The following is a 12,068-nucleotide window of genomic DNA, read 5'->3' as shown; positions in this document are numbered from 1 at the left end:
ATGGGCACAGGACTTCCAAGGTGAGCCATGTGGCATGTTGATTATTTAATGTTGGCAATCAGAGAACTGCAGCTCAAGGGTTTAACTACAAAGATGATTTTAAGATGTTGAATCATATTGCTTTCATATTTAATCCAAATATTTTCACAATAGACTTAAACAATAAAGGTTTTTGAGTGGGTATGCATTCAGGTAAAATGGGTGCATTTTTCTGCAGTGAAACCAGCATTTTTTTCAGGCTACCAGGGGCCATAAAATCATGACTTCAGCCATTGTGTGCCACACTTTAATATTTCTGACATTTTCATTGTTTTTGTCTCTTAAAAATATTAAAGATGATGCAGCCAGTCCATGCTCCAGTCCAGCTACAATACTCTAGAATTAGCCAAAATAAACAGTCAACAAATGAAAAGGGAAAGCCTGGCAGTAAATTTGGAGATTCTTTTTAATAAATAGCCACAGGTTGCATTACAATATAATGAATAACTGACTGAACTAATAAATGGATTTAAACAAACAAGCATGATTGTCCCATTTTACCAGGACGAATCATTCGAGTGAAGTAGTGATACTCGTGTTTTAAGGTCCACAATTTCTAAATGATTTTAATTATATTATTCTCTTTATAGAAATATAGCAGAGAACCATAACATAACACATATTCTGAAAGTAACCATTAAGATACTATTCAGAGTTTTAGGTAGTTTTCAAAATAATCTACAAAAAAATGTCGCACTTTACCTGATTTCACCCCACATGTAATTAAACCAGTAGTTTAACCACATTTTGCAGTAGCTTGCTGGTAATTTGACTACATTCATATCTGCATAGTGATTTAAGTGATAAAATTATAAACTTTTTTTTTTTTTACATTTTTGTGGCGTTAACTACTGAAACTAGAATCAGTTTTGGTTCATAAAAAGAAAGGCCTTTATTCTTTATTTACAACTGTTTCCCTTCTGTAAGTTAATTTATTTGGACCACAGTTAGCAGAAGTATTGAATATTGTTATTTATTAACAGATGTTCAGAAAAGTTGTTGTTCTGTGCTATTTCAGAAGTAACCTTAGTAATCCTGCTTGGTGCAAACCCCGACCCGGACTCTAGTCTTTGAAGGCAGCTGTCTGACTGATGGAGGTTGTATACAAAACAAAAGCTGACATTCCTGCATTTTACCATGTTTTTTTCTTCATGTATGATCTGTGAACTAGTGGGTAGTTTTTGCAAGAGACTCAATTAACTGGCATGTGACTTTTTTTGTATTATATTTTGTTATCATTTCATCTTACATTTATACATTTTCAGTTTGATTTTTTAGGTAGCTTTAGTCAACCAAAGCAGTTTTTTTTACCTAAGGAAGTTTTGCTGTTGTATAGCTTGCAAAGCAATGTTTTCATACTAGCCTCCCCAATACTTCAGTGTGTACTCTAGATTTAAAGGTCCCATATTATGCTTATTTTTAGGTTCATACTTGTATTTCGAATTTCTACTAGAGCATGTTTACATGTTTTAATGTTTTTTAATGTTTTTTCTCATACTGTCTGCCTGAAGATACCCGTATTCACCCTCTGTCACTCAGTTATTCACACTGTAAAACATTCCAAAAGGAAATACAAAGGGATGAATTTTGACTGTTTATGTTTAAGTCTGGAGGGGTTTATATAGGGTACATTCATAAATGTTACCGTTTGAAACCTGGATTGACGTCACTTTTCTTGTGCTGCAATCAGACGCCTTCCTTAAGTATTTAAACCTTTTGAACACTAAGCCAATTAGTTTGATTGTCTTTCTTTTGAAAACATAGGGAAAATATGCCAGGAATTAGTGGGAAATTATTTTTAAGAAAGCTAGGGAAACATTTACAGAAAACCATATTATCATAATTATTTTAGAGAATCATTATGATTTTTAAGGTTTTTTTCCCAGTTTATTTTTCTTGTGTTTTTTGTTTGTTTGTTGTTGTTTTTTTTTTTACTTTCCGATTTTTTTGTATTTATTTGTTTGTTTGTCTGCTTTTGTGTTAATTTACAGGTGATTTTGTTTCACTAATTTCTTGTTCATGTTTGGGTCTTTTTTTCTTACATTGCTCATTGCCTCCCCTGTTTTTTAAAGAAATCAAGCCAATGTAGTCAGGTTTCAAAGGGTTAATCTGATGCTCTACACTGAAAAGAGAGAGCTGTTTGGAGAAACAAGAGCGATCAATTTCTATATGAATTAACAAACAGTGTAATTAATCACACATTTACTCCGGTTGGTGCTCTGCTGCTCCGTCTCCAGGCAGAGTGTGCTCTGACACTCCCAGAGTGCACTGCTCTGAACGGCACATTCCAACAGCGCTCCGAATCTATCAGCGGTCCAGTTTGCCTATAATTGACATTCTACAAAGATAATAATAAATACTAGGAATAAATAATCATAATATCAATACAAATCTTAAAATAAAAAAAGGACACATATTTGGAAGGGATTAATTGGTAAAAATATGTGTTTTACCTCACAAATTTGGTATAACAAAGTCAAAGAGGTTCAAAAATTTGCATAAAATCTATCCAGTATATTCTATAATTTCCAGATATGCAGATGTTGAACACTCTTATCATTTCTGTGGACATTCTAACGAAATTTTAAACCATTTATTCTTTCAGTGTAGAATAACAATCATTTGTTGGTCTTATTTAAATTTTATTTTTTTTCCCAATAACTGTAATATCACTCATTATTTCATGCTTATTGTTATTATAATGATACAAGTAACAAACATTTGAACTGTGTTTGGTTTTTCTGTTTTTTTTAATGGGGAAATTTTTATCGATAAACAAAACATTTAGGTTCACAACTCTCTTTTCATCTTTTCTTGATTAATTTCAACTCAACGCTTTCCTCTCTTGCTCCTACAAGCAACAAAAACAGCTACAGATTTTTTGAGCATTTCAAAAACTTATTTGGCAAACCCCCTGATGTGATATGAATATGAATTCTTTTTGTTGTTTGCTTTTGTTTTTGCGCTTGTTTTGACACAGTGAGTGTTTCAGAACACGTAGTTGTGACATCACAAGGTCACAAAAGTCCTGACAGCTCGTTTAAAGGCACGGTTTCTGAATACAGACTGTTTTGCATTTCTCTGTGGACTGAGTGTTTTGATACTTTCACAGTATTTATATCTTACCTGAACCTGCATTATGGGATGCAGCATTTGTCAGTTACGCCCCAAAACTCTACAACACACTAACTATAGATATCAGAGAAGCTGCCTTGCTTAATATCTCTAAAAGACAAATAGCAACATATCTCTTCACTTTAGCCTTTAACTAGCTCTGACTTAACTGCTTTGCACTCTGCTTTGCATTTACGCACTGCTGCACCTCTTAAAAATGATGTATTTTCCTTAATTTTATAAATTTTTAAACTATTTTAGCCCTGTTTTTATTAATAATGTCAATGGGATTTGATTATGATTAATGGGATTTTATTATGTCTTTTGATGTGAAGCACTTGGTGTATGTAATTTCTTTGTTGTAAAAGTGGTTTACAAATAAAGTTTATAATTATTTATTATTATTATTATGTTTTAAAGACATGGAAATCTGACTTTTTACAATGTGGGACCTTTAAGCGTTTTTTTTGTTTGTTTGTTTGTTTCTTTTTAAATAATTTTTCTTTGTAGTGTCTGTTGCCACATTTGTTCTACATATTACATGTTCTACAGGCTTTGCTGCATGTTCTCGTGCTGTTTTTGTTCCTTCAGCTGTAACATTTATTTTATACCTCTTAGCAGAAGCCCACCCAGTCCTCCTTTCCATACCCAGTGTAGCTTGTTGAGGACATGTTGTCTGTCACCTCCGATCATCACCTGTCACCTCCTGCAGGGACGGGCTGCTGCTGCATTCAGCACAGAGGCTAAAGTTAGTTACACGTCTGATAAACAATGAAAACTGCAAATGACCTCACAAGAACATGATGAGTCCTGAGGCTGCTGCAGACATTTTCAATGATCCACTAAGAAGTCAAAAGTAAAAATAAATTAATCAAATTTCCCTTTTGAAAAATCCATTAATAAGACTTGAATTAATTCAATAAACAAACACATAAAACAGATTGTGTTTCTGTGTGTAGAAAAGACCAGTACTATAAAAGCCTCTAACAAGGCAGCCTCCTGTCCTCTTGTTACTTATTTATACTCATAAAAACAGCTCTGTCTGGTTTCAAGGAAACACATAATGTGCCGTTTGTCTCTGTGGAGAGCTTTATAATAATTACCAATAAACAAAAGCAAAAAAAAAAAAGCATGAAGTGTTATTTAACAGCAACAAATTCATAACAGTGCTGTATCAGCGAGCCAAACAGCGCTAACAGAAAGAGCAAAAGGACAAAAACAGCAAAAGAAGCATCAAAGCTTCAAAGCTGTCTGCCTTTATTAACTGCTTTGTGAGTTAACAATTAAACTGGATCAACAGTAGTTTTCTTGTGCTGCATTCAGAGTCCTTTCACAGGCATTTAAACCTCAGAAACCTGAGAAAATGGAATTGATTTCTTTCGAAAACAGGAAAAAAAACAAAAAACATACTGAGCAACTTGGCAAGAAATGTCTTGCAAACTTAAAAAAAAAGTCCAAGATGACAGGGGTGATTATTAGAAATTATCAAAAAACTAAGGACAGTGAACTGGAAAGATATAAAACCAGCAACCATAAACCAACAATGCAGGAACTCAAAAGGGTTTCCATAATGGAACGAATGACAGCGAGTCTACAACTGAAAATGGACGTTTTTACTCAAAGGTGGACTCAAGTTACATCATATCTGGGGCTTTAATCCAGTAGAGTGGTCTATTTTATTAGATTATAGTATAACAAAATATCATTCATAATGTCAGTGTTGTGTTCCACTGTAGCTGAACCGGCTCTGCTGTCAATGTCTCCCCTCTCTTTGAATCTCAGTTTTGTATTTATTTGATCTGACTTATTGAACTGTATGCTTAAGAATATTGCTTGCTTTTTGCTTGTTTATTTTTATTTTTTAAAAATAAAGGCAATAAAATGCACAGAGTGTGTTTAGGGACAATACAGGTGTAAAATTCAGTTTCACTAACAAGATGTCACAGTCTTGTAGAGCAGGTAGCTGCTTAGACCCAAATGCAGACAACATAAGAGGCAGCTGGACAAATGTAAAGATTTAGTTAAATAACGTAGAGTCCACTGGGCAGGTTTAAGGAGGAGACACTAGCTGGGGAAGTGAGAACAGGTGAGTCCTCTGCAGGATCAGTGAGGCACAGGTGGTACGGGAAAACAAAACTGGCGGGAAAAACAAGGGCAGGAAACGAAGTGATCTGAGACAAGAGAAGGTGTGAGTAACAAAATCAAACAGGAACACAGAGCATGACTGAAGACAAAAATGGAACAAAAGAAAAAGAGGACCTGAAGAGGAGATCAGGCAGACCACAACACCAGCACAGAATAATCTCTGAAAACAGAAAATCGGTTTGAATTTCTCTCAAAAACACAGGAATGGGTAGAGATAAGCAACTGAACAAAAATGATCCAACAAAGAGCAAGAAATTGGTAAAAAAAAAAAAAAAAAGTTATGAGAAAATTAGAAAAAAGACAATTACATTTAAAAAAGAAAAGTGAGATACAAACAAAAAAAAAGACCTAAAGAAAGAGCAAAAACAATGTAGAAAATTGTTTCTCTTTTCTGTAACATAATCTTAAATATATACTGTATATATGACGAGAATAATACATATAGTTTTCTGTATATTTATTATTACCCCCAAGGTAATTTTCAAATAATATCCTTGTCAGCTTTTACTTATTTTAACAGTTTTAACAGTTTGCGGGACATTTCTTGCCAAGTTGCTCAGAGTTAGAAGTTTGCTTGTAAAAGAAGCATATGAAAGCAGCACAAAAAAACTAATGTCGATCCAGGTGTTTAAGGGTTAAGACAGAGTTTAACAGTTTTTAAAGGACTGAAGCGTGCAGACCCAGAGGAGTTTTTTTCTGTCTTGTGTAACTTGTGTTTAGTTTTTTTTATTATAGAAATATTGTATACCTAAAAACGACGAATTAACGATTAAACAAAGATGGAGCAAGTCAAAACATACTCTGCAAGATAAATGTGTTTTTGTGGCGTAGCATGTTATTTGCACTGAGTGCAGGACGTGTGGAGGCCGTGCAGAGGGCTGACAGGTTGCATCATGTTTCAAAGAACCACCAGAGAGCAGTGTTGATCTGTAAAAGTGACAAAAACAACCATGACCTCCTGTGTTTGACCGAAGACGTTTCAACAGGTCAGCTGGAGGTGTTCCATTCCTTTATCTCCTGTGCATGTGCCACACAAGCTATTTAACCCTTTGAAACTTCAGCGAATTGCTTTGATTTATTGCAAAAACACAGAAGGCAATGGGAAACTTTATAAGATATGGGCAATTAATTAGAAAGTTAAAAAGTTACAAAAAAATTACTTGGAATTAAGAAGACAAAAAGGAAAAAAGTTAAAAACAACAGAGAAATTACCTATAAAAAATGCTTTAAAAATGATAGGACTTGTAACATAATCTTAAACATATAATTATGATCATTATTAATTTAGTGTTTCCTTGGACATTTCCCCAAGCTTTTTTTTTTTTTAACGATTATTTTTTGGGGGCTTTTATTGCCTTTAATGCCTTGAGTGTGAAGGGGATAGAGAGGCCCGGCTTGAGCCTGCGGCTGCTGCAGTGAGGACACAGCCTCTAAACATGGGGTGCTGCTCTATCCACTGAGCCACCAGGCACCCCTCCCCTAGCTTTTAAAAAATGGTTTTCAAAGTTAACTAATTTCTTGCAATTTGTGGAACATTTCTCACCAAGTTACTCATTGCTTTTATTCCCCCATGTTTTTTTTTTTTTTAAATTACACTAATTTGCTCAGAGTTCAAAGGCTGAAATACATGTGAAAGGCGTCCAAAAGCAGCACAAGAAAAGCAATGTTTCTCCAGGTTTCAAAGGGTTAAGAAAATATTTTAAGAAGGATAATTCTTTCTGGTCACATGTGCATCGTACGGGGAAATTTGTCCTCTGCATGTAATCCATGCTGTTTACAGAGCAGAGAGCAGCTGTGTGCAGCGGTGGGGGATCAACTCCACATATCCTGCCTGAAGTCAGGAGCACCGACACCGGTATTAACCTAACGTACATGTGTTTGATGGTGAAACTGGAGCACCTGGAGGCAGACACGGGGAGAACATGCAGACTCCACACAAAAAGGACCTGGAGCAGCCAGGACTCAAACCCCGGACCTTCTTGCTGTGTGGTTACAGTGCTAACCACTGATCCACCGAGCCACCCCATAACACATAAAGCTCGTGAATCACAGGTGGAGATGGATGTACATTCTTCTCTCTCTGTGTCACTCACACATGCAAACGAGAACATACACGGTGCCTTATCAGGACTACCACACCAGATGCGTGGGATCTGGATCTGACACCAGTCATGAGGTCATTAAAACAACTAGACTGTGTGTGTGTGTGTGTGTGTGTGTGTGTCTGTGTGTGAGAGAGCATTTTGGATCTGTTTCCCCCCCTGACTCAAAAGCTTGACTTGCAGCCTTTGGAATTTGTGGAATATGGAGATATGAAGAGGAATGATATGAGGTCAGCTGCAGAAACACTGTGGGACTGAATTCTCTTTTCCATGTTGACTCTTAAAACACGCCGTTATCCATGATGACATACCGTCTCTGTTGCCACAACAAAACCAAGTCATCCATCAGAGCACTCAAGTCCACACGGACATGCGTGACCCGCGGCTCCTGTCACATATTTGGAACGCCTAGTCTCTTGTGACCAAATTCAACAACTCACTGTTTGTGTTGGTACACACACACACACACACACACGAAGTTCCAACTGCAAAATACGATGTGATGAATAAAACAATATATAATAAGCAGGACAGCCGGACGGTGCTGGTAACAAACAAGCAGAAGAAAGGCACGCACACATGGAAGCACGCACGTGCACGTTTGTGTTTATTTATCAATGTGGGAAACTTTGTGCGTGTGATTCTCAAACAGCGGCGCAGGAATGCAGCCCTGGTGCTGACTCTGAGTCCACCTTATCTGGTCCGCCGTAATCTCCCAGAGGTGTTTGGGTTCCCAGCAAAAATACATACACGTGCTCACAAAAACATCGCGGCATTTGAAGTGAGCACAAGCACAGACACACACACAAGAAGAAAAATAGAGAGAGAGAGACAGTTTGCCTGTTGAGGTTCATATTATTCAAACGAGACAGAAATCGCACACATCTGTGCTTTCATGTGTCTTCTGGAGGCTTAACTCTGAAACCTGAGCAGCTTGGCTCAATGTCTTTCAAAAACATGAGAAGAGGGCAACTAGAAATGACTTACAAAATTAGTGAGGAAAAGAAGAAAATTACTCGAAATCTGCATCAAAAAAGAAAAGAAGATGAAGAAGAAGAAGAAGAAGAAGAAGAATAGAAAAAATGAAATAAAATAAAATACAAAATTAAAAACAATTGTAATAATAAATAAAAGAATATTTTTCTGTAGGCTAATTTGAAACCTACAATTATAACGATAGATTTTTAATATTTTTCCTTAGTTATCTGATAATTTTGTACTTTTTTCACTCTTTCTCCTTCTCTTTTTTAAGGTCATTTTCAGGTAATTTCTTTGTAAACTTACTTATTTTTTTGCAGTTTGTGAGACATTTCATGCCAAGTTGTTAAATTCACTTTTTTTCCCAATGTTTTTGACAGAAATCAAATCAATTTGTTCACATTTCAAAGGTTTAATTACTTGTGAAAATAGATAAATACACATTTTTAAAAAGGCATGAATGATTTCTGTAAATGTAATATGTTAATACTCTGTTATTAAAACGGCATTACATTTGGGGAGGAGTGTTTGTGAGGGACTCAAAACTCAGAGTTTAGGACTTGTCTCAGGACTTGTCAGTCTTCACTTGGGACTTGACTCGAGACTTAATGCAAAGATTTGGGACTTTGAGAAATAACTTGGTCCCACCTCTGGTTCATGATCCACTGGAAAACAGTGAGACAGTGCCAGCAGCATCAAATATAAATGTGTACTCTTGGCTGTGGGCCGTCACAGTCAAGTTCACACTTGCTCCCTCTTACACATGTGGAAAGTACCTGTCCTTGAGTTCTGTAAACACTTCGCCCGAGTTATAGATCATGAGAGTCAGTGTTTGCATAAGAGCAAGAAGGTGTGAGCACCTTCATACAGTACGAGCACTGATAACCCGTTTTTCCTCCTACATGTGGCTCCTTTTCACTTTTGTCAAGTGATTAAAAACAGAGAGGGGTCCATCAGTCCCCATTCTGACCTTTTGACCCCCCCTTCTTTGTTGCATGACTGCCCCCCCCACCCCTCCTGGTTGTGTCTGCCGGGTCCAGAGCGGGCCAGCTGTGGTACAATGGACTCCATTGTCCTCTGCTATATGAAACAGTTATGTAAGACACAAGACAACGAGTGAGCTCAGCATCTCTGAGGCGGCTGACAGCACGCTGCACGCAGCTCACGCCTCTGCAACAGTCAGGATCTACTGGTGCAGAATGAGGGCGAGACGCAGGAAGAGGAGGATGAGCAAGACCAGTCTGGATCTGAGAAGCACCCAGAACTGGAGTGTCAGCAACAGAGGTGATGATTTTAAACTCGACTTGAGGGAAAAAAAACTTGCAGCACATCATCTTTAACACTAATGACTTGAGACTTCACTTGGTTGTTAGCTGTTTGTTTGACTTGAAAATACATGACACCTTCCCGCAAGCCCAAAGATTTCACAATGTTATTAAAAAAGTATGCATGAATCATTTAACCCTTTGAAACCTGAGCAATTGGTTTGTTTTCGTCTCAAAAATACGGGAGGCAAATGAACAAGCCACGGCCTAATAATTAGCACAAATTTTGTTGAAAAAAAGTTACAAAAGCGCAAAAAAGTATATATATACATTTATGTATGATTTGGACTTTTTTGGATAATGTTTCAAATTACTCTCCCGTCTTCCTTAAAATAATTTTTTAGGCAATTTTCATGTCACTTTTCACTAATTTCTAACAATTTGTGGGACATCACTTGTCAAGTTGCTCATTGCCTTTTGTCCCATGCAGTGGCGATGGCAGACATTTTTTGGCTGGTCTTTCTAAAGGAGGGCTAATCCAGACACTGGTGAGGCTCCATCAATGTCAAAATTTCAATGTGAATGCTTGAAAAGTAATACCGCCCTCCCAACGACCAGGAATAGCCTAATTCACGAATTGAAATGTAAATGTTTCACACACACACACACACACACACACACACACACACACACACTGAGAGACACAGACAGAGCTTCATACAGAAATGTAAAGAAATGTTACCTCACGGGCTCTGGCAGGTGGAGGCAGCGGGCTCCTCCCTGTCCTCTTCCTCCTCAGGTGTGTATGAAAATTATCCAACATGGCCGGCACACTTTCTATCCGCGGGCTTTTGAAAACGGAACGGTCCATTTTGACATTTCAACTTCCCAACTTGAATTCGGTTAGCTGCTAGCTAGTTTCGACGGCGGTAACAAGCGGTAAATGTTAGCTGGTGCGCGGCCGCACGTGAGTGACGTCAGTGACGCAGCGCGTGTTCGAGCTTTCCCCACTGATCTCAAATCAGTGATAACCTGACGATGGCGATGTAATGGATGAAGGGCGATTCTCTTGCTGAACTGGGATCAGTTTAACGTGTGAGGCTGTCGTGAGCGGGAGAGCACAGTGTACAGGCAAACACATACATGAAGGTTTCAGGAGCTGCTGTGGTATTTTCTCGGTTGTTCAGTGGTAGGGCTACTGTGGGGCTAAGACCATTTCTGGAAGGTCTGTAGCCCAAACCGAGCCCCACCATGCCGTCACCTGTGTTCCCATGGTTTAGACTGAAATCAAACCAATCTGCTCAGGTTGCAAAGGGTCAAATCATCAGTTTGTGAAAGGCCTCTAAACGCAGCACAAGAAAAACTGATGTCATCCAGGTTTCAAAGGGTTAATTCCTCCGCATTTCAATTCTAAATTAAGGTTTACACTCAATTTCCAGTCCCCAGATTCATTTAGTTTGAGCCGGTCTGACATCTAATCAAGTTGCAGGAGAAATGCATGAAGAAAAAACATCATGTTACTGAGATGGAAAAGAAGATTTCAAAGATCATTTTGTTCATGAGCAAAAACGACAACTGTGCCAATAAAAAATGAAGACGAAGCAACAGCTTCCAACAAACTTGTTTAAACAAATAAATACAAAAAGTAGTATTCAGGACTTTTGTATTAACTCTTTGAAACCTAGAGTGACAACAGTTTTCTTGTGCTGCATTCAGACGCCTTTCCCATGCATGTGAAACCTGGGTTAATTGATTTGAAAACATGGCTAAAAAGGCAAGAAGCAACCTGGCAAGAGATTTCCCACAATTGCAAGAAATTAGGAAAAAGTAGACAAGAAAATGACCTGAAAATTAGTTAAAAGAGAGAAGAAGAAAAAAAGACAAAGAGAAATTATTTCAAGTAAATAATTTTTATATATATATAAATATGGAGAAGTACCTCTAAATCTATAATAATTAATAATTTTTATATAATTTGTATTAACAGTTTAATCTACATATTTATATGTTTTGGGGTTTTTTTTACCTTAAAAAAAACATCTTGGTTGTCACGATATTTGAACATATCCAAAAACATGTTAATATCTAAGTCTGTCATAATGTTTAAAAGTAGTTTAGTTTCTACATCTGACCAGAAATGAGGGGTTTTCTTTTGGGCATGCACCTCTACACCACAGTCTAGAAAACGGTTTGCAAGTTGGTTTGTGTACAACGCACAGAGATGACCGTAAACAGACAAGATGCAGTATGTGGTAAAACCTCCACTGAGACAGATATTCTAAATGTGCTGTATGAATGTCCAAATAATGCTCCAAAAACTTGAATAATACTGGGATATCGCACGTCTTAATTGGAAAGTGCTACATTCATAAAACGACCTGATATGTCTAAACACAACGTGCTGTTAACCTGACCCATAACAAAT

Source organism: Plectropomus leopardus, chromosome 4 (assembly GCF_008729295.1).
Source record: "Plectropomus leopardus isolate mb chromosome 4, YSFRI_Pleo_2.0, whole genome shotgun sequence".
NCBI classification, from domain to species: domain Eukaryota; kingdom Metazoa; phylum Chordata; class Actinopteri; order Perciformes; family Serranidae; genus Plectropomus; species Plectropomus leopardus.
Note: the sequence above shows the minus strand (reverse complement) of the source record.